The sequence below is a fragment of the Halichoerus grypus genome, chromosome 11 (genome assembly GCF_964656455.1).
Source record: "Halichoerus grypus chromosome 11, mHalGry1.hap1.1, whole genome shotgun sequence".
NCBI lineage: Eukaryota > Metazoa > Chordata > Mammalia > Carnivora > Phocidae > Halichoerus > Halichoerus grypus.
The window spans coordinates 105,069,435-105,076,306 of record NC_135722.1 but is presented as its reverse complement, the minus strand read 5'-3'; the positions used below and the strand labels follow the sequence as shown (position 1 = coordinate 105,076,306).

Here is a 6,872-nt window from a genome sequence, read left to right as displayed (position 1 = left end):
CATAAGTTAAATCCCTTTATCAGAAACCAATAATGTAGTAAGTGAAATGTTTCTCTGAGTTCTGGGAGTGCTCTAGCAAATTAATCGAACCCAAGGAGGGGTCACTGGAACGTCCGGTCTGTAGCCAGTGGGTCAGAAGCACGGAGGACAGCTGGATCTGCAACAGGCATCTGAAGTGGGAGCGAGGGGGTCTGTCTTGTAGGACTGAGGCCTTAACCCGTGGGATCTGGTGCTATCTCCAGATACTACTGTCAGAATTGAGTTGAGTTATAGGATACTCAGTTGGTGTCCTGGAAAAAAACACCCACGTGTTGGAAATGGATAATGCCAGAATCATAGTGGTGGGAATGGGAGATTGATGGAGACGGTGTGGAATGGTCCACGTCACGGAGCTGCAAAGGGGAAGGAGAGGGCACACAGAGAAGGCCCGGCCCCGGCAACAGGTCATGCCCAAGAGACCGGGTGCTTCTCTAGTGCTGCCTCTATTGTATTTTGGTGTTGCTTAAGTTTTAGCTTAGGCCTTTCCTGGAGGAATGATAACTGAACTTAGCTGCCCACCTTGAGAGATCTAAACCAGCAAAGGGGTTCGATATATCTTAGCTAAGCAGTCAAGTGTAATATGCCCATAGCCAATGATGGTGGCTTTTTAGACAATGCTGTTGACCTGGGATCAGGCCTGGGTCTGAGTCCAGCCTCTGTGGCCTCTGGTCAACGGACACAGCAGCTGTCCTCATACAGAGCAGTACACACCGTGAACAGTGCCATTTAGGTTCCTTTTAAAACTTGACAAATGGCGTACAGGGAGTTGTGCTTCCAGATTCCTTTGGTTTCTTATTAGAAATGAGTTCTTGCAAGTTGGAATTCCTGGATTCTGCTTTTTTATTCCACTTCTACCTTGCAGCTGGCTCTTCAATATTCTGCTTTTCTCCAGCCCTCGGACGTTGATCTTCCCTGGCCTTTTAAATAAAATTCCAACTTTTAAAGATATTTCCTTTGCTAATTAAAAGCAATAAAGTAATTTCTCTCTAGTTTTGCCTTATCTTAATGAAGTATGAAGACTTTCCCTCCCATTACTCTACCTTTTTTTTCTACCTCTCTATTTTTCCTTATTTCTTCTTATTTTTAGCTTATTTGCATGTCCTTTGGCTTAGCTGTGCCTTGTTATTGGTCAGTGTTGATGGGAGTTTAGAAGGCAGGATCTGTTATTGAATTTGCTTTGCACTGCATTTAATACCATATGATATCCAGCTGTGTTTCCTGGTTTGATAGCAATACCACCAGAAAATAGTTTTCCCCCCAGATGATACATTGAACTTTTCAATTTCAAACCATCCATGCTAGATGCCTAGCAGAAAAAAAAAAGTCATATAGTTTGCATTATTTGTGGTGGTGTCTGTTCAAATAGATTAATAGGTATAGAAAAGCAAAGGAGATAGATTGGGAACCACAAGGCATCTAAGGTTGTAAGGATACTGGGAAGCTACTGGATTTTTTTTTTTTTTTTGACCAGTGTGTAATATAAGGTAAGTTGCTGATAACCAAACAATGCTTTGGGTAAGGTTTAAATGGTAGGTGTCTTTGTGCTACTTGTCTTCAGACAGACAAATTTGTTTAAAAGTCTCTCCATCTCTCCTTTTGGGCATATACTCCCTTTTGAACATACGACTCAAAAGTGAGCACAAAGTGTTTTTTCAAGAAGAAAAATTCACTCCTTCCTCCTGGCAATCATTCCTCCTGCCAAGGTGGCCCATGAGTCAGCAAATTCTGCCCCTTGTCCCGTTAGCTGGGTGGTTTCAGTAGATGGTGTCATTCAGTTCCCCTTACCTCACAGTGCGCTGATCACCAGCTGCTCTCACCCCGGGCTGCCGTACCCCTCGGGGTTCCAACGGAGAAGCAGAACCAGGGGGGGAAAGAGAGAGAGTGATTGACGGACTGCACGGACTGGCTTACAGATTGTGAGTGCTGACCAGGCAAATCTGAAGAAATCCACAGGGAAGGCTGTCGGGAAGGGCGGACTAGACTTCTCAGGCTGAATTTGCCCAGAACTGCCATCCACAGGCAGAATTCCTTCCTCTTCAGGAAGCGTCCGTTCTGCTCTGAAAGCCTCCTACCTGGTTGCATCAGTTTATCAGCTTATAACCCACCCAGATTATCTAGGATGATCTTCCTTCCTTAGAGTAAACTGATTACAGACTTTCATCACATCTACCGATACCTTTACCGATACCCAGTGTTCTGTTGGGTAACCAGAGAGACCACAGCATAACCAGTTCACATAGAAAACTAGCACAGCCACCCTTCCTCCAGAGAGTTGTTCTCAGGTGATGGGAGCTGCCTGGCTCTGGGGGGATACGCTCCCAACTCAGCAGCTGCCAGTCATGCACTGGCTGGGGGGTTACAAAGGCCTGCCTGTGCTCTTGTAAGATGGGGATGATCTGCGGTTCAGTTTATATGGCTTATTACATATGACATAATATTATTACATAATATGTTACATATTATTATAATATATAATATATAGTATCTATAAAATATGTTATAATATGTAAGGTATAGTATAAATTGTATTATATATTTATATAATTTATATATTAAATTCATAAATGCACGTACATCCTAAATTACCGTTGCCTTGTGCACCAGAAACCATGCTTTGTTTTCACCAAATCCCTTTTCCTTTCCTTCTTCCTGAGCGCATAGGAAGACGACGTTATTTTAGGATGGGCCATGTGACTAGTTCTGGTCAGGGGGCTCTAAGCAGACGTGATGTGCGTCAGTCAAGGCCACAGTATGGAAGGGCAAAAGAAGTATGGGTTCTCTGTGTTTTCTGTTCCCTTCTGTGGCTACCTGCATGGTGTGGATGGTTTACATGCTGCAGATGCTCTAGAAGCCGTGTGTGGGTGTGATGCTAGAAGCCATGCAGATCCACACGTCACCGACTTGGAGGGGTCTGCCCTGGAGAGCCAACATATATACATCCTTTCTTCTTCTTTTAGGGTAAGAGTTATATCTACCTAAGGTTTTTCGTTTTGTCCTTGTTTGTATTTTTGTTTTTTTTAAGATACAATGTAAGCAATTTTCTGAAGCCACCCTGCATTCTTATACTTCCATGCTCATTCTGGTATTGTCTTCTTGGTCTAGAAAGTTCCGAGGCAGACTTGCAATCAGTCTGAGGTCCAGTCCCTATTCTACTCTTTATAGGTAGAATCTTAAGTAGATTACTTGGATTCCTCATTAATAAGAAAGTGATAATAATTCCTAGTCAAAGTGTTGGTTTTATTTGGACTTAATAAACCAGTGTTTCCAGAAGCCCTTAGTATAATCTCTGATTCAGAAGTTAAAATGCCTAGCAGAAACTCATTAATGGTTTTGCTGTCTTTTTCTTTCCCCCTTATTAAAAGCCTACATATCCTTCAAGGCTTACCTCAAATGTGACCTCTTCTTGCTTAAATGTTTTCCATTCTTCCTTTGCAATCATGAGGCTCGATATATGCTCCTCTGTTTAGCCTTATCTCGTTCTGCCTAGAATTGGAGCTATTTGTTCACACCTCTTACTGCTTAGATTTTTCAACTCTTCAAGGGCAGTAAGACCTGTCTTTTTCATCTTTGTATTTTGTCCTTCCTCCTCCCAGCACCCAGTGAGTGCCTGGCGAGTAGGAGGTTCTCGATGATATTTATTAAAATGGAATGAAATGAAACCTAATGGGTTTTGCAAATAAAATGGACGTGTCTTTTCCCAGAACCTCCAAAGGCATTTTGGAGAGGAAGTGTACCCAGTGTGCATTCTCTAAATCATTAGCAAGGTTAAAACTGAAGGTCTGTGATGTCTGGCAGCTCTGACAAGGAATATTCGCAGTTAACCAAGTTTTATGCGATAGTCATTCTACATGGATTTGGCACAGCTCTGTGGATGACAAAGACGCCACAGAGATAGTTGACATTTTTCTTTACAGACCTCGTTCTGCTCAGCTCTGGACTCAGAGCTTAACTTAGCTTGCATAATGGCTGTCAGAAGAGCGAAGAAGCCTGCAACTTCAGTCTTGGAAGGCGGCAAAAGAGAGAATGAGACCTACCTACAAAGGCATTTTAGCTTTTGTTGCCTTTTCACAGCTTTGACCACAAGGTTTAAAAATAATTGCAATGGCAGAGATCTAGATACTTAGGAGAGGACAGAAGCAGTGTGTTTTTAAGTGTTTGCTGGTGTTCTTTTCAAATAAGTCATAATGGTTGTTAGAATAGTTCATGCAATTATGGTTAGAACAATTTTTAAAACTTAGCTTTATAAATTTAGCTTTATAAAATTTAGTTTTATAATAAAGGAATGAGCCATTAATTTTAAGGAATATTCTGAGACATTTAAATAAATCATATTTTTTGCAAAATATCAACTGAGAAAAAGGTAAAAAGGAGCATATTATCAAAGAGGAGCAACCCGATTAAATATGTATGTCTCAAAAAGGATGTGTGTGCATATGCATAGGGAAAGCCTGGAAGGAAATGTATCAAAACATTAATAATATGTGTTCTTTTCAGTTTTTGATTGGCAAACTGTTGTGGGTAATTTTCATGTGTTTTGTTTTTCTTTCTTTCTTTCTTTTTTTTTTTAATATGGAACTTTCACAAATTTGCATGCCATCCTTGTGCAGGGCCGTGCTAACCTTCTCTCTATCGCTCCAATTTTAGTATATGTGCTGAGGAAGCGAGCACAATTTTGATGTTTTTACAGGTACTTTTCTGTGTCTCCCTTTATATTTCTATAGGATTTCCTTTTAGCTTTTCCCTTAGTTCTGCTGCAAAAACAGAAGAAATCAGAAAACAAAAGATGACTTAATTTGACTTAATGTATTGGCTTACCTTTAGGTACTTAGTATAGGTTAGGCTCATCTCTAAATATTTTTCGTAAGTTATCTTATTTCATCTTCATAAAAATCCTGCTATTATTTGTATTTATTTACCAGGTGAAGGAATCAAGTCATGGGAAGGTTAAGGAACGTGGTTGTGGCAACCCATATGTAGTAAGTAAGAACTCAGATTTCACATCCACAGATTCGCTCCAGAGCTGTGCTCAGAACATTAGACCCCAGGCAATGCCTAGGATGCATGGAGGGGAGGGGAGGTTTATGATGACATGTGCTTGTATTATTTGGGGGGAATTCTTTTCCAAGACCAGCCTGCTGAAAGCAGTGAGGAAGACTAGGGACTGATGTTGGAATGAAGGAGAGATGATCTCTGAATTAACAGGGCAGTAGGGTTGACTGGCAATAAAAATTGTTCTTTTTTATCCAAGTTACCAATTTTTGATGGCCTGAATGATAGCTACAGAATTGGATGGCCTTTGAAGGTTTTGACAGGAGAGTGAGTGGTAGTCAACCCAGTTCTTTCTTTCTTTATTTTTTTGATAAGAAAAATATGTCTATTTTGTAATGTGTGTTACAGTAAAAATGTCTATCTTTAATATATATATAAAGCTCTTCCAAACCAGTAAGAATGGAAAAGTACAAGAACAGCCAACTACAAAGGAACATGTATGACCAGAAAACCTGTGGAAAAATAACCTTTCTCATTAAAAAATTTCATAATCAAGCAATAAAATGTGATACCTATTTGTCTTATCAAATTGAGAAATGATTGACATGCAGCACTGTATTAGTATTAGGCGTACAACATAATGATTTGATACATGAATGTAACACAAAATACCTACCACAGTAAGTGAGCATCCATCACCACACATAGTTACAAATTATTTTTTAACTCCAATCTATTCAACAAATATTACTGGAGACTACATCCTGGGGACAAGGCTCCATGCAAGTGGTTTTGAAGGCTGGGTGGGAGGCTGGGGGCAGCCAGGACTTGAGGTAAGGCCCTAGAGCGTAGGAGAGAGATCAGGTTAGGCTTAGCCTACAAACAAGAATGCCAAGTGCCATCTGCATGCTGCTTTCCAGTTTCCAACATGATTTTGTAAACTGTTTTACTTATTTTTAATTTATCCACTGAAGAACCGCATAGAATGGAAAGACAAGCAGTATTTAACAAGTACTCACTATATGCTAGGCACTATGCTAGAATTTTTGCTCATTCTGGCTCATGCAACTTCCTGAACAACTCCTTTTAGGAGGTCATGGTTACGTACTAGCCACCTGAATCTCGGAAAGTGAATTAACACGCTGTGAACTCTGGAGTCCCCCTGCATCCATATACAGAACTCTGTCCATTGCTCTGTGCTGCATGGGCTCTGGGTCACCTAAGGCTGACATATTGGAACAGGTGCATTTCTACGAAAGAGGGATGTTCTTAATCAACTTGGTACCTTTTTCAGCTTCTTTCTCACCTATAAAAGGAGTTCCAGTTTGAGCATGTTCACCTGGCAGTTTCTCAGAAAATCCCACTATTCACCAACTGGGTCAGGATCCACTTGATAGATTCATGGCCCCCTAGTGCAGGCCACAGGCCTTGGATTTAATTTTTTCTCCTCATTAGCCTACTTTGGAATTGGGCTCAGCAAAGTCCAGTGCATGGGGAATTTTGGTAAGATGGCGGAGGATTAGGAGACCTGGATTTCGTCTGGTCCCAGGAATTCAACTGGATAGGGATCAAACCATTCTGAACACCTACGAACTCAACAGGAGATCGAAGAAAAGAATAGCAGCAACTCTCTGAACAGAAAAGCGACCACTTCCTGGAAGGTAGGACGTGCGGAGAAGTGAATCCGAGGTGTTATTCGGGAGGATAGACGGCGGGGGAGGGGGCCTCCGTCGGCCGCTTCTGGCAAGTGATAGAGCCGCGGAGCACAAAATCGGAACTTTTAGAAGTGGGCTCCGCTGAGGGACGTCGCTCCGGTGGCTAAGTTGGGGGTGGAACCCTCGCGG

At 41.5% G+C, this 6,872-nt stretch overlaps 1 non-coding gene across 1 annotated transcript; it reads right to left on the bottom strand.

Moving 5' to 3' along the window:
* Nucleotides 1–4,602: 4,602 nt before the first annotated feature.
* On the bottom strand, nt 4,603–4,707 carry LOC118525612 (U6 spliceosomal RNA). Its single transcript, XR_004912248.1, has one exon. It is a non-coding gene; the product is annotated as a U6 spliceosomal RNA (small nuclear RNA).
* Nucleotides 4,708–6,872: the final 2,165 nt, after the last annotated feature.